The 23,433-nt window shown below is 45.2% G+C and overlaps 1 long non-coding RNA gene across 2 annotated transcripts in view; it reads right to left on the bottom strand.

Annotated features, from left to right (window-relative positions):
* The window catches only part of LOC141578904 (uncharacterized), a 112,204-nt gene extending 89,069 nt beyond the window's left edge, over positions 1–23,135 (bottom strand). The window contains exon 1 of one of the 2 annotated variants that reach the window (XR_012509777.1): positions 22,978–23,135. This is a non-coding gene — a long non-coding RNA (uncharacterized LOC141578904). Of the gene's footprint in view, positions 1–22,490 lie in introns of both variants that reach the window. The other variant, XR_012509776.1, reaches the window with a different exon arrangement.
* Positions 23,136–23,433: the final 298 nt, after the last annotated feature.

Genomic DNA, 23,433 nt, shown 5'->3' on the forward strand with positions numbered 1-23,433 from the left:
TGCATAGAAATACAAACATATTTGTTCATTTATGGGCACTGAATATTTTATCCCAGGTAGAATATTTCAACTAAAACAAATAATCAATTATACACTCCTCTTGTCAAATCTACTTGATAAGTTACTCTGCTATGTAACCATAATTTGTCTAAGATAGATCTAAAATTAGTGAAAAAGATCTTTGTATGGTTTCTTGAACTCTTCTCAAATTTCCAAACTTAATTTTAAAATAGATCTGAGCAGTATTTCTATATTAACTTTTCCCCCGTGAAATGAACAACACAGTCTGTTGTCAAAATTCTGTCCTTAGAATGATTCACAAGCACCATATCCTAACAAAACTGCTGGACAGCAAGGCACTATCCAGACACTGTGACCAAACAAATGAAACACAAGGAAGACAGTGACCCTATTCTGGAAGGCTTACCGTATGTTTCAACACCGGGTATTTATTTGATTGGTTTGATTGGTTAGCAAAATAAAATCAATCAAGTACTTTCTGCTTTGAGCATTCAGTAAGTCATGACTCTGTTGTTAGTGTCATGAGAAGGAAAGACTTAAGCATGACTTGATTAGGTCAATTAGCAAAAGCCATCACTGGGGAGTGAGTAATAAAGAAGTTAACTGATAGCAATGCTTCTGCCTACAAGAGACCTAAAATAAACCTACACTGATCTCTTTAAGGAAATGAGGAGATGAAGCCCCAATGAGAAAAAAAAAACTAACAAGAAATCAAAAAAGTAAAGACTTTTTCATTAACGGTTCCAGGAAGGAGTGGAGCATGGTGGTGAGGATCACAGATACTTGGGACAAACATGAGGGTCTGAATTCCAACAGCACTGTGTAGCTTTGACACTGATAAGTCAGTGAAATTTTCTGAATCTCAGTCTCCTATCCATAGACTGGGGACAAAAACAGCACCCGTCTCCTAGAACGGTCCTAATAATTAAGTTATTTTATATATAAAAGGTTAAATAAAATACCTCAGATATTAAATATTACCACAAAAGCACAAGGAAAAAAGAAAACAGAGATAAATTGGAGTTCATCAAAATTAAAAACTTTGCTTCAAATGACACCATAAAGAAAGTGAAAAAACAACACACAGGAGAAAATTTTTTCAAATCATTTATCTGATAAGGAATTTGTATCTATAAAAAAAAAAAAAGGACCTCCTACAACTCAACAATAAAAAGGCAACTCAATTAAAAAATGAATAGAGTATCTGAAAAGTATTTTTCAAGGAAAATATACAAATGGTCAACAAGCACAAAGAAACGATGTTCAATATCATTAGCTGTAAGGGAAATCAAGTCAAAACCACTAGGAGAAACCGCTTCGCACTCACTACAATAGGTTATAATCAAAAAAATAGTAACAAGCACTAATGAGGACACAGAAGATGCAGAGGTCGCAGCCGTTGCTGGTGAGGATGTAACACAGCCTGGCCACTTTGGAAAAACGCCTGGCAGGTCCTTAGAGAGTTGAACATTTGGTTTCTGAATGACCAGGCAATTTTGCTTCCTGAGCACACACGTAAGAGAACTGAAAACAAATGTTCATATAAAAACTCCTACAGGAATATTCACGGCGCCATTACTCATCACAGCCAAAAAGCAGAAACAACACAAATGTCTATCACGTGATGAATGGGTAAACAGAGGGGCCCAGCCATACAGTGGAATATTATTCAGCAATAGCAAGGCATAGAGTACTGACCCAGGCCACAACTTGGACAAATATTGAAAACGTTACTCAGTGTGAAAGAAGTCAGTCACAATAGATGCTTCCACTTACATGAAGTAACTCGATTTACATGAAATTTCCAGCACAGGCAAATCCACAGAGAGAGAAAAGTGGCTTTCTGAGGCTGTGGGAGGATGGGGAAGATGGGAATGTCTGCATATGCGTAAGGGGCTTCCTGTTGGGGGGATGAAAATTTTCTAAGATTGACTGGGATGAACAATTCTGGGCATAGAGTAAAAACCGCCGTACATTTTAATGGGTGAATTGTTATTAAAACTGGTAAGAAAAAAAGCACCTCCAGCCAGTTACCTTCCCATAGTAAATGCAAATTGCTAAATTTTATTACAGGAAGAAGAAACTGCCCTCAGCATGAAAGCAGGAGTTCAGCAAATGTGAGTTAACCGAAATTGGAAAAGAGCATTTCACTTGAAACAATTGATGAGTGTACACAAATTATTAAGACATGACAAGGAAAATCAGTTTGACATCACGAAGAAGCATTCTGCTTCAAATGCAGATCAAGGATTCGGCAAGCCCAGCTGATACAAATGACCAGAGAAGAAACCTGGTTCTTTAAACAAGCGCCAGAGCCAACAAGGAAATAATGGTGAGGAAAGCAGGCGGCCGAAAATCTGGAACAGTTTCCTACTAATACTTTCTCCACTGAAAATTCAAAAACAAAATGAAAGTGATGTGATGTTGTGTTGAGCTCACGTGAATGGGCTTCCTCCGGTGCTCGACAGTTTTGTAACCCCGAATGAGAGACTCAGGAGAATCATCATGGCTCCTGGGAGTCACCAAATGACTGCCCACCAGCTCGCTGACCACCATCACATCTGCCAGGGTTGAATTGCAGAGAAGAGACCAACTTCTGAAAGGCACAGGAAATATAGACAAGGGAAGAAAAGGCTGCAGTCAGTCCTGGGACAGAGGCCTTGTGAGCAGAGGCCAGAAGTCTGCAGGTGAACATGAGTGGCCCTGGGGCAGAAAGGGACCACGGGGGAGCAGACCTCAATTCTCTTCTCTCTCTCCCTCGGGTAGGAGAGATAAAGTCTGCATCCTTCTCACCTGGAACTGTGGGTTCTGGCTGGCAGAAGTCTTACCAACATGTAATGAATTACTCAAGACTGTGGAAAAAGGAAAGAAAGCGAGAGGGATTAGGGAGCCAACTCCAAGAACCTCTCAAATGCTCCCATATTTATTGTGTATAATCAAAGGAAATAGTCTTTAACAGTTGTGTGTTAGTAAGGAGGAACTTCGTGAAAGATGGGATGAGGCAGAGATTGTAGAATCCGCAATGAGTAAAAAGGCTTAGTTTACCTTTAGGGGAGACATGGGGAGAGGGGAACAAGATAAATTCTTTAGATATCTTCATTACAAAGCAGACCACCAGATCAGCCAGGTCCCTGTTTTGGGAATAATGTACTATCTAACAGCAAGCACGCCCAGCGTTTATAGATGAGTGCCTGGGTCATTGCTGTGCAGAAATCTTCCACGCAGGTCCGCACAGGTAGAAGTGCCACAACGTGCTCAGAAATTATACCGTCAGCACCCCTGGGCTCCCATGGACTGGTTTCACATTAACCAAACTCATGAGAGACTGATGCAAGAAAACCAGAAATTTAATTTATTAATGTAACAGGAGATGTGAAACTACAAACCAGACTGAAATATCAGAGTTCAACCATGAGTACAGATTCTCCTCAACAGCCCAATCACAGGCAGGCAGTCACATGACAAGAGTGGACAGAAGCAGAGCAGGAAGGGTTTCTGGATTAACTGAATGGACTAAATTTCTGTTATACGAAAAGATCTGCTGCCCAGAAGACATTTAACGCCAATCACAGTGCACTGTCCGTGGACTGTGGCTGAGACACGACTATGAGCACCTGTGTAACTCTCCTTTCCCTTTCCTTTCTGGGCTAAGTGATGCACAGAGGTACAGAGATCCAGGGATGCAGATACCTCTAAACACCCAAAGCCCATCCCTGGGAGCCTGGAAACCAGACAGCCAGGGTTTAAATACCAGCTCTGTCACTTACTAGCTCTGTGACTTTGGCCAACTTACTTACTCTCTCCGTGCCTCAATTTCCACATTGTAAACCTGGGATAACTATCAAACCTTCCTTACTCACTTGTTGTGAAGATTGAAGGATTCATTTCTGTAAAATCTCAGAAAAGAATGTAGCACATTTTTGGTGCTCAACAAATGTGAATTTAATAAGAAAGTGATTTACAAATCTCCCTTCTAATCATCTTCTGTGTTTCATGGCTAGTCTGAGTCCCAAAGGAAATCCTTATTTCCCCTCTTATAAACTCTTGGGGAGCACCCTTCTGTTGCATCCCACCACCTGTTTAAACTGAGGGAAGGGATGCCTCCTCCACAATCTGGTCCATGGAGAGTGTTTTTCCCTTCACACCCCTGACCCCTGGACAACGGCTAGCCCTCCTCAGACTAACAGATTGAGGTGTGAGTCCGGATCTACAAGCAGGGCATATGAAACCTTTCCTTTCCCTCCAGTGTTGGCCACCATTGGGAAGCACCCAGGATGCTCAGCTCCATGGCAGGCAGCCCTGTGCATGATGGGGCAGATCCTCTTAAGGGAAGGCTCACTGTGGCCCAGAGCTAACTGGGACTGCATGAGTCTCTAGTTCTGGGGCACAGTATCATGACACGCATTTTCCCACAGCCCTGAAGTTCATGGAGAACGTGGCTTCATCAGTAATACAGGAGCCATTTATCGCCTGCCTGTTCTTCTGTGTCATCTCTCAGTTGGCTGCTGGAGAAAACATGTGTATATGTATTGGGTCCCATTAAGCCCCAATATATATGAAGTAACAAAAAATTCTGTGGCTTAACATTGGTTCAGGGCGACTGTGTAACTGTCCTGACCCTGCTGATGCTAAATTATGGGTATAGGAACTATGGAACCTCCTCAAATATCTTTCAGCATAAAACCAGCTTTTCTTATTTTCCTGTTTCTTAGTAACTGCCAAAGACTGTAAAATGATGGCTTCATACAAAACAGGAGCTAAACTTTATGAGCCATTTGACATTCCCACTGTGCTAAACACTTTACATAATTTCTAATTCTCACAATTCTGCAAAGCAGATACGAGCGTCCCCATCTCACAGACGAGGGAAAAACTCAGAGCAAACTAACTCAGGCTCACGTGGCTCAGTGGCAGCACGTGCACGCAAACCCAAGACAAAAAACTACACCCCTTCTTATATGTACAAAATCACCTCCCAACAAATGATACACAGCTGCTTGGTCAATACTCAGGGAACTCAGTACACTTTCCAGCTTTAAGGTGCTCCAGAGGCCGCTCTTAGCTGCTTTATAAAATTCCGGCTCACTGGTTGCTAACACTGGAAGAAAAGACCGATTTTGCCATTGTTTGCACAGCAAGTCTGAAATGTTCACAGCGAGATGACAGAATAAGTCTAAGACATAAGCAGAATAATTTTTCCAGGTAGACAGACATAATGGACATTGTGCTATTCTGAAGCACTAAGCAACGGAATCAAAACAAAATAACATTTGTTAAACCTTCTTTTGCAAAAGGAATATTAAGACTGTTAGAAGGTGCAACAGCACCACCTATGGCTAAATACACCTTCCAGGTTGCTGGGAAAGATGCAACACAAAAATTGCCTGTTGGATCAGAAAGAAGAATCAGATAATTATATCTTATGTAGCACATACTGCACTTTGCTTCGGGGAAGGGAGGGGTATTCAGTATTTAATCTGACATTGCTAATACTCCTGAATATAAACAAAAGACACAGGCTCATGGAAACTTCTTAGTAGAGGAAAGAATCCAGTCCAGCCACTTCATTTTACAGGAGGGGAGACTGAGATCTGGGATCTGTCCTCCTGGCAATCAGCAGCAAATCTCTCCTAGGCCTCATGTCTTGCACTGTAGCAAAAACCAACAGATCTGTACTAGGCCTATATTCATAAAAGTCACGTCTGTATTTTTCCAACAGTAATTAATCTAGGTATCTTGCAAAATACTTCTCAAAGAGCCAGGAAAGCATACAAGTGTATTGAAATTCAAAAACATTTATTTGCACATTAAAACAGCATGAGATTTATTCTATTAATAAAAGTGACATGTCAAATCAATGTTTTGATATTTTAAAACCTATTAAGAGTGCAGAAAAATAAATCAAAATTTTCTTTAATCACAAAAGAGAGAAGCTTATTCCCTGAAAATGATCAATGTAGATTTTTCTAAACTTAATGATTCTGGTCAGATTCCTACGAATTTAAATGTCTGAGTGGATGGTTACACGGCAACATGAATTCTGAGTTGTAACAACACACATTCTGTGTAAATAATATTCAAGGCCGTCTGCTTAAGGTGATTTAACTACTCCCTGTCTCACTAGAATGATAAAGATTTCATTAAAACTTCATACTGCACACACACACACAAAACCCTGAATCCTTGTTACTTTAAGCCATATTAATACATTCATAAATATGCATATTGAATATGCATCAGAAACAAGCCACCCTCTTTAGTATTCAGAGTTGATCCTTCTAAACTATCTGTCCTTGTGACAGCATATTTTTACTAAGCAGCTCTTGGGTGCTTCATATACAAGGTGTCCACATCTCACAGTCAAACAAGGTAAAGGGCATCACTCAAATTTCACAAATGAGGAAATGTACTTAAGCCATGAAAACAACTTACATATTCATCATCAGGAAAGAAAAGATTAAAGATTTTACTTACAATATTCACTGACAAAACTTTCCTCCATACTAAGACTACATAGAAACAATTCAGTCTTTGTAAATTTTTCTGTCAATAAGCACCACTAGAGAAAAACAAGCAACATCATTAGTAATGGTTGGACTTTCAAAGTCCACTCCAATTTTGCAGTATAATCATTTTTAATGTTTTGATTTTAGTGTTTACAGAGCACTAAAATAAAAAAAATATAAAGTTTTTAACTCATTGCCTGAGAAAGCAACATTTGTGAAAATGTACAATTTTAATTTATGCCACTCTGTCTAACATTCTCACTGGTGTCTCTCCTTTGAAGGCTTCATGAAGCTGAGATCACTAAAATCGGTCATTTATGGACTCACAGGGGTTCGGGAAACCACTCAACTTGGGGCTGATCAGAGGAGCCATTGAGAATGCATCCTGTGCAGCCTGGGTTCCAGCCCTGAGCCTGCCAACGCCAGCTGCGTGAGATTTGGGACAAGCTGCCCCGTCTCTCAACCCCTCAGCTGCAGAAAAGGAGACACTGATACCTACCCTTAAACACCTGCTATGAATTAAAACATGAGGAAAGCATTTTAGCCTTAGGTAAGTGTCCACTCAGAGCAAGTTTGGTCATTATGATGATGAGGATTACTTTTAATAAGTTAAGGCAGACCAAAAATTAGAAATCACCATAAAGGAGAAACATTATATGTCAATGAGCATTTCCTTTTGAATGGATTGCAGAATGTTCCATTGATTTTTTTAATAAATCAAATTTTGTCCACTAATTATAGATTTACAGGTTCATGGACAAGTCTCCAGAAAAAGAATTAGAGGTCACTAACCTCTGCATACAAAGAAAGTAAAGTTTAAAAAAAATCAGGGGGGAGATTATACCTCACTTGAGAGAGTATGTGCTCAGCATGCATGCGGCCCTCAGTTCAGACACCAGTAACTCCATTTAAAAACTTTTTTTTTAAGAAATGGAGAATTAACTCAAAAAGGTGGAGGAATGCAGAATTTTTTTAGAGAATCAACTCAGATTTAAGATGGGGAAAAAAATATCCATTTCTCACAGGAAATCTTGAGAACTATGTAAACCGGATCTGAGTTGTCTAATCTTTTAACATTATTCATGAATTCATATTACCAAGTCTTAAAACTGCCTGATAACCCACAGGGGTGATCCTGATCATAACAGCTGCCAACACGGATCGAGCTCCGGCTACGAATGGTCTGATCTGCCATCTCTGCCCCTGAGGCCTCACCAGGCTGGGAGCACTAAATTCGGTCATTCATGAGCATCACGTGTAAGTCCTCCCTTTGTGCTTCTCACTCCCCCCTCACCAGACCCTCTGAGGGAAGCACTGTTATCATCTTCCCCAACCGAAGATAAGGCCACTGAGGCACAGAGACTAAACCTGCTCCAGGTCACATCGGCAATAAAGGACGTCTATAATTCTGCTGTTCTATTATTGACAAAGGAATCTGACATATCAATTCAAGGGAGACTGTTAAATAATCAAGTCTGTCAGGTCTTCACCTCAAAGAGCAGATACTATAGATTCCTGACGTAGGATGAGGCTGCCGCCACATACTGACTCAGCTTGAAATTAATATCCAAGATGAAGCAGCGGATACATGTAAATATTCACGACTGTCAACTCCGCTCTCGGATCTGGGCCCTTCACTGCCTGAACGGGGGTGAAATCCCCACCCGTGTCAGGGAGGGAAGCGCAGCTCTTCCGGGACTCACCCAGGATTCACGGGCTGTTTCCCACCCACAGGCTGTCCTCAACGATTAAAAAGCTCTCAAGAATTTTACACCATGCAAAACTAAAAGACGTTTCTGCAGATGGAGCAGTTTCTCAGGCTTAAACCTTTTTTGCCTACACTCAGCATGTGGGAAAATAACACATGACTCTGCAAAGTCTCTGACCCTCACCACTCATAGGAGTAGAATGGCCTCAGCACAAGATGACTCTTCACAGATGAGAACAAAATAAAGCCGCCCCCAACCACAGGCACTCCCAGAGACAGCGCTCAGCAGTCTTCTGCACACTCACGGTTGTGCAGCCCTCACCACCATCTATTTCCAGAACACTTCATCATCCTAGAAGAACACCCCTGCCACTAGCAATCACTCCCCAACCCCCCTCCACCCAACCCCTTGCAACCATCACCTGCCCTCTGCCTCTGCATGTGCCTATTCTGGGCATTTCAGATCACTGAATTCAACAATATGTGGCCGTTTGTGTCTGGTTCCTTTCACTTAACGTGCTGTTATCAAGGCTCGTCCAGGTTGAAGTGGTATCAGCATCTCTCTTTTTTTTTTTTTGAAAGTGTTAAAGTTTATTAGAAGGTGGTAAGTACTATCAAAAAGAGTAGAGAGGAGCATAAGTGATTGGGTTTCAAAGGGAAAAGTGCGGGTTGAGCAGTCAGTGTGGACTTCGCAGAGCAGGTGGCCTTTTTCATATTCCCCTATATTTATTTTTTCTTTTTTATTCACTTTTACGTCTGAATAATGTTCCACAACATGGAGATACTACATTCTGTTCATCCATTCAGCAGCTATGTATGGACGAGCTCCAGACGAATGAGTGTAAGAGGTGACTAGGCAGGGATGGCATTTAAGCAAAGGGCAAGATGTGCTTTCAAAAAAAAAAAAAAGCCAACAAACAGAGGCACAAAGAAATTCAGCGCGTTTCTGAGAAAGTGCATGCTTGCTTCACGATGACTGCCGTGCAGGGCTGGGGGGGGGAGTGACAGGAGACACAATGAGGGAGTAACCTGAGAATATTCCCCATGCAAGCAGCTCAGCCAATTCTCCTCCCTCATCCTGTATTTTAGAGCCATTTTTGATAGGTTTTCTATTTCAAGTAACAGTACTTAGTTACACATCTGATCATCTGCATCAGATCACCTTACCTCCAAGCCACAGAAAGTCATTCACTGACTGGAGCAGCTCCAAGACATAAAGGTGATGGACCAGGGAGTCCTGCAGCATCCCGGCCTGCAGGCACAAACCCCCACATGTTCCATGGTGATGTCCGGAAAGTAAAATGCATGGAAATATCTCACTGCTTGTGCACGATATCTGCCCCCAAATTGCCCCAAAATCATGCTGGCAAAGCACTACTGAGCCCTCTCACTACAAAAAAAAAAAAAAAAAAGAGAGAGAGAGAGAACAGAAAAGAAAAGAATAAAGCTAAGAAGGCAAATTTAGGGTCTTCCATTCAAAACCAGCAACCATCACTGCCAGTAACTCAGCTGGAATGGTCCTGACTTCAAAAACCACTGCGCAGTTACATTGCAAACGTGATAGACATATATGTATTCCACTTAGATGATATTACAGTAGGATTTTTCTTTTCGAAATTTCCAGTTGCAACATTAACACAAGAAAGATTATGTTTCAGCTTTAAAAAAATCAATTATTTTCCACTTTCTTAATTTTGAACCTATTATTATTTTATAAAGGGTGCTATGCTGCAAATTATAAACCAACTATTTGGCTTCTGCCAACAAGACCTTTATGACTTCACTATTTCAGAGCAAGATTTAATGATGCTTTGAGAAGTGGGTCCTGGGGCGCTCACTAACAGCTCTTTAAATACTGACAAGAATGTGCTATTTAAGTAATGCAAAGGCTCTAACTCTACATTAACTCAGAAACCAAAGAAACTACACCAAAGCCTTACTTTATCATTTTTAAATTTTGCTATTCTTTTGAATATTAAATTTCTTAAAAGATAAGATTTTTTTTGAGAAACACAGCAGCTGTATTAAATTTCCTCTCACCAAGAAAGCAATCTTTATCAAGAATAAATACCCCTATAGAAATCCAAAAGACGGGACGTTTCTAGCTAAGTGAACATGCAGATCTCAACACAAGACTAAATCCTATCAGATCTCACTCGAACGAGCTCAACAATGTCCTGTGCTACCCTGAAACTTAGCTCTTCTCTTCCAAATGTTGGCTGAGCTAAGATCATCACACAATGCAGGGAAGAAGAGAAAAGTCCACCTGGTTGCATCCGTTTTCTTCCAGCCACAAGGTGCCGCTAGGGGGTCCCCGTTAATAAGCTCTCCCCATGAGGAAATCCGGCATTCACACTGCCCCTGCCGTCCCCAAGCAGCCCCGACGCCCCTCTCCCACTGGTGGCCCCCTAGCCTGTCAATGGTCTTCTAATGACCCTCCCAGTTGGTGGCACTCTCCCCCTCTTCCCTGCTTCACACACACACACACACACAAACACACACACACACACACACACGGAGCCAGGACAGCCTTCCCAAAGCACAAATTTGATTACATCACCCCCACTTCAAACCCTTCAGAGGCTCCCTGGTAGAGTTCTAGCCCCACCCCCGACGCTGCTCGCCCAGCCTCACCTCAGTACCCAGGTCCCCAGTGACCTCAGGCGCCCCCTGACCTGCTGCTACTTCCCACTTGCCTCCAAGCCCATTTTGACTGTTTGTCAAGGGAGACTTCCTTCCCTCGAACCTCTACACTTTGCGTTAGGTGCCCCTGCTGTGTTCCTAGAACATTCTACGCTAAGACAACTTCTGACAATGCTAAACTCTCAAGAAGCAATACATTTTGCTTACTACTGTGAGTCCACCCTCTCTCCCCTGGACACTCAGAATTGCATGTGTTATGAATAAATGAATGAAGGGGTGGGTCTCAAAGGGACGGGCAGAGCTGCTCTCGCCCACCCCGACCACTTCTTTCTGTAGAACATCAGAAGCAAAACCAGGAGTACCTCTCCTGAGGGTCACTTTCTGCTGACACCCTTCACTGCCTCTTCTGTGTCAGTTCTAGTAAAAAGCCAAGCTCCTCCTAAGCCCTCCATCCCTAGGCCCACTCCAGTGTCCTCCCAAGCAGGGGCACCCTCCACCCTGGACCACACAGTGCACTCTCCCCGAGTCCCCACCCCACAAGCCTCCAGGCCTCTACCCGGGCTGCTCCTGCAACCTGAGTCACCCTCTTGATTCCTTCTCCTGGCTGACTCTTACTCTGTCCTCATAACAGAATGTAGAGCACATTTCTTCAAGGAAGCCCTCTCTGATGATGTCCTTTAGCTCTTGGCTGGGCTCCCTCTACAGCAGGACTGCTTGGCGACCAACTGGTGTTTGTCCACCTGCTCCTCTGAGACCATGACCTCTTGGAGGCCACGTGGGAAAAAGGAGTGAGACGATAAGAAGGGTGGGAAGAGCAAAAAGCAAAATCACAGCCCAAGTCCCAGATTCAAGGATTCTGTCTCAGAAGAAAAGAATAAAATGTTTCATACGTATGTCATTTGGCTATGATTTTTGTGGCTCATGGAAAGCAAGAGGTTGGTGTTCTAGTCTAAAATCCAAGTTACATGCAAAGAAATGTACATATTCATATCCAAAGGAAACCAGAGCTGCTCAACAACAGTTTGCAGTTAAAATCAAAGGAAATTTGATAAAGGCAATCTCTCTCTCTCTTTGTTTTTTTTTTTTTTTGTATCATATAGTTGTAGAAGTATTTGTATAACTAAGTGATGGCTACAGCCTATGATTCTGCACTGGAGTGTTTGGGGCAGAGGAAGCCCAGATTACATGCACTGTGTAAATGCAATCACACCAACACACTGACAGGTGCCCTACTGGCTGAGCTGAAGTTCCAAAGCAGACAACCTTATGATGCAAGACAGCTCTCATTAGAAAGTAAGGAATGCAATGTTCTGTACTCAATTACATACGTTATATGGGCCATTAAGCGATAGTGCATCTTGTCTAATGAAACCCCAAAATAAATTGTTAACGTCGATTTTCTCCATCTGACCCTTATTTGCTAACTTTGGATATCAAACCCTCACTCCATACAGAAAGCTCAGACCTACGCTGCAGCAGGTTACATCCCGTGGAAGAAAGCCTATCAAGGAAGAACTGGAGAGTTTCCCTTCAGAAGCTGCTAAGTCTGGTTTTGCACCTGTACGTCATTTGCAACCACGTCATCGTCAAAAGAGTAAGACCTTACCTCTGTGGGGCGAAAAGCACTGCGGTGCTTCTGAACCATTAAAGAACACTGAGCTTTGGGAAAGAGTCCTGAGGCACTTAAATCGTACTTTTTGTGAAAGGCTCCAATACTGACCCAATTCACCAATCCAGGTACAACAGGAAGGTACCGGAATTAGTAGAGAGAACATGCCCTTGAAGTCTGACAAGGCCCTGCTTGAATCCTGCTACAGCATTTACTAGCCGCGAAATGGACCAATTCCTTAACCCCTCTGAGAAGGCTTCCCAATCTGCAAAAGTGGGCTGCCACCGCCCACCTGGGAGGCACGGATGTGAATGCAACACGCAAGTAGTGAGGCCGACTGCTACCTGACACGAGACCTGGCTAGTTTCCCTCTGCTGCCCTTCTCCCCCTTTAAACTTGCCCTGTTCCCACTGGTAAGGGTCAAGCCCCGGACCAGAATGCCCGATTCTTCTGTGTATCCCCGGATACATGTCTTACCCTTAGGAGGCCAGAAAAAGAACTATCTCCTCCAACGTCACTATCAATGTTCTTAAGAGTCTGGGTTTTTTAAACTCTATTTTGCAGGGAGACTATTCCAGAACTGTCCAACCACCATTCTCCACTTTGGCTCCTTCTCACCTCAAATCTTCTGACTGCTGGCCTTTTGTTCGTGGGAAAGAGAGTCCGCTAGGTGGAGACTCCCTAGGCCTCTGTCCCTCCCTCACACGTGAGTGTGACTACCTTCTCAACACTCCTCACTCCGACTCCATCTTCCGAGGAGGTTCCCCTCCTGGAACATGCAGCCTCTGCATCATCCCCAGACGTGCACGCGTGGCCACAACCCTCCATTCAGATTTCTTCCTGGGTGGCCCTGCCCACCCCCAAGACCCTTAAGGATAAATGCCATTGCTCTGAAAATCCCAAACGCCACTGAGTGACACGCCAAAGCTGCATGGTCTGGGCTTTCCTCCAACACAGGCACAGCCCTGACCCGCCTCAGCCTCAGTCTGCACCTCTCGAGATGAGCTCATCCACCTGCACGGCTGTGAACACCAGCTAAGAATGACGACTCCCAACGTGTATCTCTAGTCCGGCTCCTTCACTTGAGCCCCGGGGCCATAGAACCGAGTGCCTCTTTGAAGTCCTAACTTGGATGACAAATGGAATCTTAAAAATGCCTCATGTCCACCATTTACTCTAGAGTTCGATTCCTGGCAGGTACCTCCCAGGCTCCAGATTTCAGTAACAGACCCAGAACCCACCTAGGTGTTTGAGGTCACATTCAATTTCCCCTGTTCCTCCCCCCGGCCCTGCCCTGGAATCAGTCTTGTCATTTCTATTGCTTAGCCAGTCTCAAGTCTGGTTCTGCAAGGACCACGGATGGAACCCCACAAGCTGACAGCAAGGTGCAGTGCATCACAGTCCTCCGAAGAGAGCTCCCTGGAGGGGGAGGCATCTCCTGCCTCTGGTCACCTCAGAAGGCACTGGATTCTCACAAAGGAGGCCCAGGAGAAGGGACTCAAGGTTCTCTTGTGGTCTGAACTTTGAAGGTCCCGAAGTTTGGGGGAGTTCCTAGTTAGCAGACACACCTGCCAGTGAGCAGATGAGGATGGGGGAACCCAGGCAAGGCTGTTCTCACTCCGACCCCTGGGCTCTCGGGAGCCACGGGAAAGGCCTGTGTTCAGGGCACAGCCCAGCCTTCACAGATCCCAGCCTGCATTTGCCAACCCAGAGAGCCTAGACTCCTACTTGCGATTCTTGTGATCTGTTCCCCCCCAGAATGTGATGGGCTCTTTCAGAACGCCTGGCCTGTCTCAAGCGAGACCAAGTCAGTGAAGGATGAAGTGTCCACAATTGGACCAGGGCATGAAAGGAGAAACAAGGTCTCATGGCCAGCATGACGGTGGTGGCCAAACCCTTCCCCCGGGTGAGATGAACCAGGGTGTGGGTGAGATTGCAAGGACACTTCACAGCTGAATAGGGTGTTGGAGACTCACTACCGCAAACTAACGACACGGCCGTCAGTGGTGGACGTCAGCTGCAACAGACACGGAGTCAGCTATTTACTGCCATCATGGGTTAATAGTAAAAGCTGGTGCAGGGAGGACTGCATGGCTGCTGGAGCAAACCACAGACCCGGCTCTGAATGCCCACTGGCTGGAGCAGAGAGGAAGCTACAGTCCCCTTTAGCGGTCCCTGTATCCACCAGATCCAAGTGAGCCAGCTACTTAGTAGAAGGCCATGTTGTTCTGATACTCAGAAAATCCAGCCTCATAAAGGGAAAATAAGAGTGGCATGGAGTTTAGACCCGCTCCTGCCTCTCTATGAAGGCAAAGTTAAGTAAATGGCACCGGGAAGGTGAATGAAAAAACAAAAAACAAAAAACCGGTGACTGCTTCTTCCAACAGCATCCCCTGCAGCTGCTCACCCCCGAGACTGCCACTTTCTCACCAGTGACTGCCGGCCAGGAAGCTCCGTCACGCACGTCACACAGCGACAGCCCTGAGCCGCGTGCCAAGCACGTTTGTCTAAAAGCCAGAATCAAGGAAGATGCTGCAGATTTTGACATTCCAAGTTTAAATACTCCTTGAAAAAAATCCCTCAGCAGCCGCCTAAATCAATTCACATCTCACTTCTTCAAAACAATCAAACAAATTTAATAAGGGCGCATTTGTCACCAAACATAAGGAGGACCAAACTGGTTCCTCAAAGCAAGGATTTTAACAGGTATCAAACACCAGTGGGTGATGTGCTAACAAAGCAAAAATTCCAAAAATCTAGAAAATAAAAAAATGACTAGGATAATATATGGATCAAGGCAACTATTAAGTTTTTGCTTTTTAAAGCTATGGGGACAGCACGGAGGACAATCTCGCTATTTCCAATGCAGGGTGTGCACAGTCCACTTTTCAGACGCAACAACATGCTCACAGGGCGGTACAAGATAGAAAGGGAAATAGAAAAAGGAAAAGAGGAACAGCGAAAATTAGAAACACATGAGAACAAAAATAACTGAGAGCAATTACAAGAATTTACGTGAGTTTGGTGAGGACAGGGACGAGGGGACGGTGAGACCCACCCTCACCTATTGTTCCAGGGAAGGCAGGGGCCTGAAGCGAGCGGCGCTGCCGGGGGACCCCAACGTGGTCAGCGCCCCAAACCTAAACTTCACCTAGATGCGTGTAAACAACTTTTGAGCTACAAAATGTGGTCGCATTTCAAGCTGGACAATTTTACTCACTCCCACCAAGAGTAACAGGAGAGAATTAGGCTCTGTTCCTGCACCAAAGCATTGTTTAAAAAAGTAATGACTGTGTAATAGTAAAAGCAACAATGGAGTAAAAGTGACTGGAGGAGAACTTACTTGACCCGAGGTCACAGGCCGCGTTATCTCACTGACGTTCAGATGCTGGCTGAGCCCTTACGGTACCAAAACAGACCCACCAGGAGGGAGGTTTAATGCACTGCTGTATTTTGATGCCGGGAGCCGTGCCTTGTACACAAGGTTCTGGGTAAACAATGGTGACAGTGTCAACCACTATGGGCTAAGCACACAACCAGCTACTCCGCCAAATACCAAGGACAGACTTCAAAAGGCAAAAACAAGCTGGCATTCTCTGGTGGGTCTGCAGACTCAGAGCCAAGCAGTTGCTGAGCAAACATGTCACCAGTGCCTCCTGTGACAAAAGAAGAGGCACTGGTCCGGGGGCTGGGGCAGGGCTCCAGGCTTCCACTGCTCACCCACCATTTTGTCCAGGGGGAGATGTTGTTCCCTGCTTACGTTGCACCGATGTACCGACATTGACTGACGCCTGGGGACTCAGCAGGAGGTGACAGGTGACGGGAATGGAGCCAGCCTGGGAGTGGCACGGTGCTGGCATCTGTGTCCTCAGCTTTGCCCAGGCCAATACATCTGCCAGCTCATCTACAAGAAGCAGAAGGGGAGAAAGCAGTGTAGATCACGGGGCCCTGTGAGGACAAGTCCTGGTCATGGCCACGACATGCCTCGCCCCTTCCTTAAAATATAGAGGTATGTCCGGGGAGGAAGTGAAAATTCATCCAGAGCCCGCCAGGCACCACAAGCAGGTGGGACTCGGGTCCCCTGTGCCTGTCACTCACAGGACTGGTCTGGACTTTCTTTTTATCAATTCTCTGGCATCTTCTCCTCTAACTTACCAACAACCAGAAAGTAGAATCTGATTTTAGACTCACAGAGAATCGCAGAAAACCTCCTCCACATCAGGCCCGGCAGCACGTGCCAGGCCCTCCGACCGTCACCTGTGGGACCGCCATGAGCCCTCTCCAGACTCAAGGCCCGAGGCCGTAGGTCGGGGGGGCACAGATTCCCACACTCTCCCCAGCAAAGGGGGACCACCTCTCGGCAAAGGCATCTCACCTTCTTCTGCCCAAGGGACATCTCGATAGATACACAGGGAAACAGAGCAGAATGTGGGGGGGTAGGCAGCCCAGAAGAGCTCGTCTGCACTTCCAAGGCAAAGTGGGTCCGTTGACCTAATCACAGGGACAAAGTGAGGACGAATCTTTCCCTGCTGTGCCCCATACTCCGTGACACGCCTTTCCCTGCGTAAGGAGCTAATTTGGAAGCCCCTGGCAGTGTTTCTGTTGTCCTAAATTGGCATGGTGGTTGTCAGGCAGGGAGAGAGGGCCTGAGCCGTGCAGGTGCTGGACCTGGGAGGCAGGAGATACTGGCTCCACTCCCAGCTCAACCAGCACCTCATTCTGCGTCTCAGGATTCAGCATGACATCTATAAGCAAAGGAATGAGACTGTCCCAGGACATGCTGTCCAACAGGAATGAAATGACAGCCATGTAAAGAAAGTTTCCCAGATGCCACATTTAAAAATGTAACCCCCCCCAAAAAAAACCCTAGAAACTGATTTTAAGAACATATCTTACTTATTCTACTGTATGTAAAATACTATCATTTTGACATGTAATCAATAAAGAAAGAAACAACATAGTTTACATTTTTTTTACTAGACAAGTCTCAGCGTCTGATGTGCATTTGACCTAGAGCACATCTCAGCTCAGAGCAGCCTCCTCCCCAGCTCTCCTAGCATCAGTGGCTTTGGCTACTCTATTGGACAGCAACTCCAGGGGTCACACCAGGGGAATTGGCTGAAAAGCGGGAGTAAGTGTCCATAATAACCCTAAAAGAATCTCTCTGAAACAAATGTGGATTCAATTTTAAACGTCTGAAAACCGGCGGGATTCACCTCCCTCACGCCTTGGCTACAAGACAGCCCTCCTCCTTGCTGATCCCTTTCTGGATGTAGGGAAGCAACCCTTCATATAGCCAGGGTGGCCGGGCATCCAGGTAGACTTTCCTGCTCTCTGTGTCCAATCCCACAAAGTCCTCCTTCTCAAACAGGATGTAGAGAAGGAGGATCTTATCCCCAGTCTTGTCGGATGCACAGTCCAGCCACTTGGACTTGAGCATGATGAAGAGAGACTCAGTGAAGTCCTCGATCCTCTTCTCCACCACCCTGCAGTCCTCGTAAATTGAAGGCCACGTCGGTGCGTGGCTGCTCTGGCACCTCCCCATGCAGCACAAAGACAAAGAGCCGAGAGTCATAGAGCGTGGTGCCATACAGCTCCTCTGCACGTGGAGCTTCTCTAAGGTCTTGGCCAAGAGGCAGTCGGTAATGATGACAAGGCCCACGACCTTGCGGTGGGTCTGGAAGTCGCTCCACCCATTCTCGGGCGCATAGTGGTGACTCTAGTGGATACAGAGTGCCCACTGCGAGCCGCAAGGGATGATCTGCCTCACCAAGGAGATTCGCTTATAGATGCAAAAGAAATTCTCCTCTGAGATGATCCCCACGGGTTGGACCACCACGGGGAGAGTCTGGTGGTCCTAAGCACACTGCACGTAGTCAGGGATGTTCATGTTGCAGGCCCTGACGAGAGGGAAGAGGAGACCGAGGTACATACTGTGCTGCGGGCTGCGGGCCTCACTGGGTTGCGGTGACCTGGTGTGTACCAGTCAGAAGGCAGGGGAAGCCCAAGCAAAGCCGTGGGTAAAGTTTGTCCTCAGCGTCTGCACATGGCTACCGCAGCTCGGATCACATTACGCAGCTTTTGGTCTAGGCGTCCGCCCTCTGCAGAAAAGGGTCATTTCTTGTTTTCTGTTTCCAAGCACCTAGCCAGGCCCTGATGCAAAGTCAATGCTCAAAACTGCTGAATAAAGGAATGAATAAAGGAACTGCTTCCACACCCCTCAGCAGGATATAATGCAAAGAAACACAGTAGGATCAAAAGACCTGGATTTCAACTCCAATTTATTTGAACTCCTAAGCTGCAGAATACTTGATAAGAAAACTTGCTTTGGGGAGGAGAGTACAGTTCAGTGGTAGAACACATGCTTAGCATGTATGAGGTCCTGGGTTGAATCCTCAGTACCTCATTTTAAAAAAAATGAAACAAATAAATTAACCTATTTACACCCCTCAAAAAATATTTTTTGAATTCCAAATTCAAGAAAAAATAAACACCTTGCTATTGACACAACGTTGTAAACATGAGTATACTTCAATTAAAAAAAAATCCTTGCCTTACAAGAATATATCTGGATTATGGAACTTTACAAATGTAAAATGCCTAGGTTACCACCTGCATAAAAAGAAGGAAATGTACAAATTTACTATCCCTCATTTATCAGGTATATTTCCTTTGGGGGGTTTATAACCTCTCAGAGCTAATTTTCTCAGATTAAAAAAAGAAGGAAACATTACCGGATTCTCCATAGTGCTGAAGAATCAGATAAACCTATGATAACATCTGACCCACAGAGTTTACTCAATAAATGCTTGTTGAATGAATGAATAAACAAGCAAAGTGAATGCTGCTCCCTGCCACAGAGCATCATGTTGGTACTGCCTGGAAATTCCAAGCCCACGTTTCACCCGACTCTACACTAACCATGGGTGACCTGGGCAGGCCTGTGTTCTCCTCTTAACCCCAGTTTAATCATGAATAGAAATGAGGGCAATAACACAAACCTCAAAGGGTTAGAGAGACATTACTGAATTGTATCCCAACTTTGCAAGATGGAACCTTTAAAGAAATTTGGGCAAAAAGTCCGTAGGCCCTCTCCATATAATCTCTTACAACTACATGGGAATCTACATTATCTCAAAATTAAAAAGTCTAATTTATTAAAGAGGCTATTGAGGTTAAACGTGCTCACTGTCTCAAATAAGGAACACACAGTACAAATAGGTCAATGCCCAGCCCATGAGATACACTCAGTAAACATTCCCACTGAGCCCACTGGTCCCTCCAACTTCGGAGCACGATGATGTGTCCTCATGGCCAGAGGCCCCTGCACCTGAAACTAACAAAGCTAATGGTCCCCACTTTCAAGAACCCCTGCCACCACCGTAGGACTAATTTTGTACTTGTAATTTTTTTCTTTATATTAAATAGAAAAACGTAATTGCATAGCCTTCAGGCCACCAAAAGCTGACTACAGAGATCATGATGGCAGCCCTTCTTCGTGAAACAATAAAATGAAAAGCCATTTCCACAAGATCTCTGTGTAAATCTACTAGGGAACTTCATCCTGGACTGAGAGGAAGAGGACTGGGGAGGAGGGGGCAATCTGCGGCACACAGACCCATGGGCCACCTGTCCCACGATGGAGTTTAGACCCAACACTCACCCTCAAGGAACTTCAGAATAGACACAAGACAGAGTGCTGTGGACAAGATTTTTTTTTTTTTAAAGAAATCCCTTATTCCCTCGCAGGATTTGTTTCTACTGAGAAACAAATTTCTTATGTGTATAATGTTTCACAAAACACTTAAATTATTATCACCCCAACTTGACGCATTAAGAAACTGAGGGAGAGAGGTTTATCACATTGTGCAAGATTAGAGAGAGGCAAAAAAAAAAAAAAAAGATAGAGAGAGGCCACGTCGGACACCGTATTTAAACCCAAGCCCCTGTTCCAGTGCTCACACTAGAAAGTGGGATATACTGCCCCTTTCCTGCCCTCTCCCTGCAATAAATCTCTGAAGACTCTTTTGTGTGCCACCTGGAATCACAATCACTTCAATTTTCCACAAAGAGCTATGTCACATTTTGGATGTGTCAAAATCTATATGTTGAATGGGAGGAGAGATTTGTATTTTCTGTTTCTCAAAGGAAACATGGCTTAAAAGAAACTGAAAAGCACTTTTCTAGTCTAAGTCTTCATTGTGCAGAGAAGGAAACGGAGGCTCAGAAGAGATGAGGAAAAGGCCTTATTAACAAATATTGCCTCAGCGCAGCACCAAGCCAGCCTTGGGCACTTCTGGGGGAGGATCTGGAAGGCCCAGGAGAATGAGTCTTAGAAAACGGAAAGAGAAGAAGCATACAAGGCCCCGTCTCTACACCATCATACCATGAAGTTCCACCAAATTACCCAGTATGTGTGCAGCCAACATTAATGTGGGATAAACAGGTTATAGAAACCTGGAAGTCTCAACCATAGTGGAAATTCCAACATTTACTTTGTTTTTTTCCCAGTTCAAGCATCAGCTCAGTGGGCAATCTGTACCAAGCACTACACGAGGCCTGGGGTTCTCCCAAATACACAACTCTTATATCACGTGTGCAAACCACACACAGGCCCACCAGAAGGAAAATGCCCACAGATAAGGTGGAATTACTGAAACTGAAAGCAGCCAACCAGCATATATTACTAGCAAAAACGGTGCTGCTAGAAATAGACTCATGGACATAGAAAGCAAACTGTGGTTAGCAGGCAGGAAAAGGGGGATTAACAGATACACATTAATAAATATAAAATAAATGACAAGGACCTACTATATAGCACAGGGAACTATATTCAATTTCTTGTAATGAGTTGTACTAAAAACAAACTAAAAGATATATAGATACATATGCATATGTTTATAACTGAATCTCTGCTGTACATCTGAAACTAACATTCTAAATTGACTACACTTCAATAAAAAATAATTTTAAAAAATAAGTAAAAATAAAATCAACGCCATTTAGAAAAAATAAAAGAATACTCTGATCCCCTTAGCTGTAGGTGCTGGAGAATTCTGGTTACAAACACCAAGTCCACTGGATCACTCCAGAACTGGCTGTCACTCTTTCTGACCATCAGAGAGTCACTTGGCTTCATTGAGTTTATTTTCTCTTCTGTGAAAGGCTTCAGTTTGCAACTAACGATGTATAGAATCTCATCATTCACAAACCCAACAATTAATGAGGACTTCCCATGGGCCAGGCTCTGGAAATATGAAAATATAGGGTCCGAGATATATTCATGGGTAGAAGAAATTTATGCCATAAAGACATTAATTCTTCTTGCTTTGATAGACTGATTCAATACAATACTGTTTAGATTTCCTACCAGAGTTTTTATGGGTAACAAGATAATTTATGGTCAGGAACAACCAAGAATCTTCTTTAGAACCAGCACTGGGAAGGGGTGGATAGGTCAATCATTTCCACTGGTCTTTCTGAAGTGATGAAAACTTTCTGGAATATTAATGGTTGCACCACTGTGAATATGCTAAAGCTGCTGAATTGTAGCATTTAAGTGGGTGGACTTCATGGTGTGTGAACAATATCACAATAAAGACTTTAAATGAATAAATATTTCTTGACAATTATTTTTCCCTCTATACAACTAGTCTGCCCCACAATTTAAGAAGAACCAAAAAACCAAAACAAACCAAATTTTGCCAGGAGCTCTTTAGGACTGCAATGTCATTGAGTCTCCAACGCCTCTGGTGGTGCTGTTCCTGTTAACACACCCTAGCTGGGCTGGGCTAGTTAGGGACTGTAACTATCTTTTTAAGATCGACGGTCACACGTTTCACCCTGGGAGAGGGAAAGATGGAGGATGTCACAGCCTCATGCCTTCAGCTCATTTTTAACTGAACCAAGCCTTGCTTTCAACACTGTAATCCCTATCACTATAAAAACAGTGACATCATCAAGCACCGCCATCATAACACGTGAAAGTGTTCAAGGTACTTACCTGGGGCAGAAACACTGAGGGAGGAGACGGAAACTCCCTCAGGACTGACGCTCCCTTTTCCCGACTCCACCAGCAGAAGCTGGGGTTCACAGCCGGAGGCTCTCAGCCCGGGGAGGAGCGCCAACAACACTGAGCTGGCCCCCAGGGAGAGGGGAAGGGAGACGAGGGCAGCCCCGGGGTCGCGGGGCAGGGAAAGCCGGGGGGGGACGCGGGCAGTAGCCCCGCTCGGAAGCCAGCCCCAGCCCCAGCCGCCCGCCCCCATCCGTGTCCGCAGACCCCGCCCGCCCGGGACACAGCCCTCCCAGGGGCAGGGACGGGCCGGCGGCCGAGGAGAGGCAGCCCGGGAGGAGAGGACTCGCGGGCGGGAGAGGGGAAAGGGACTCCAGCCGCGGACTCAGGGGAGCCCGGCTTGGGCGAGAGGCGGCAGGTGCACACCTGGCCCTGGACAGCTGTGGCCGTGGCGCCGGGGCAGGAGCAAAAGTCCTACCAGGCGAAAGAGCTGAGCAGAATTTGGGGCCGATCCCATGCTCTGAGCTGGAGCTTCCAACCCTCGTTCCAGCTGGCACCGACTGCGCATGCGCAGGAGGGCCAGCGATCCTCTCTGGGTTCTGCGAGAGAAGGTGGGGAAGCGAGGGACGGAGAAGATGGGAGGGGGAGGGGAGAAGGGGAAAAGTGGGGGGAGAGACATGGACAGGAGGAGCAGAGAGAAGGCAGGGATCTGGAGGTTGGAGGAGAGTAGCAGAGATGGAGAGAAATAGTTTTAACGATGGGGGCATCCTGAAGGAGGCAGCAGTTCTGCCTCTGCACACTTCTCTAACCCTTCAAGGCCCGCAGGTCATATTTTACCTCCCTGGTCCAGCCCTCCACCCAAGGCCTCTGCAGGACCCCTACGGGGATCACACCCGTTTCCCCAAAGTGGAGCTGGGTTTCATTTTGCTCTGGG

The sequence above is a fragment of the Camelus bactrianus genome, chromosome 1 (assembly GCF_048773025.1).
Source record: "Camelus bactrianus isolate YW-2024 breed Bactrian camel chromosome 1, ASM4877302v1, whole genome shotgun sequence".
In the NCBI taxonomy this organism is placed as follows: domain Eukaryota; kingdom Metazoa; phylum Chordata; class Mammalia; order Artiodactyla; family Camelidae; genus Camelus; species Camelus bactrianus.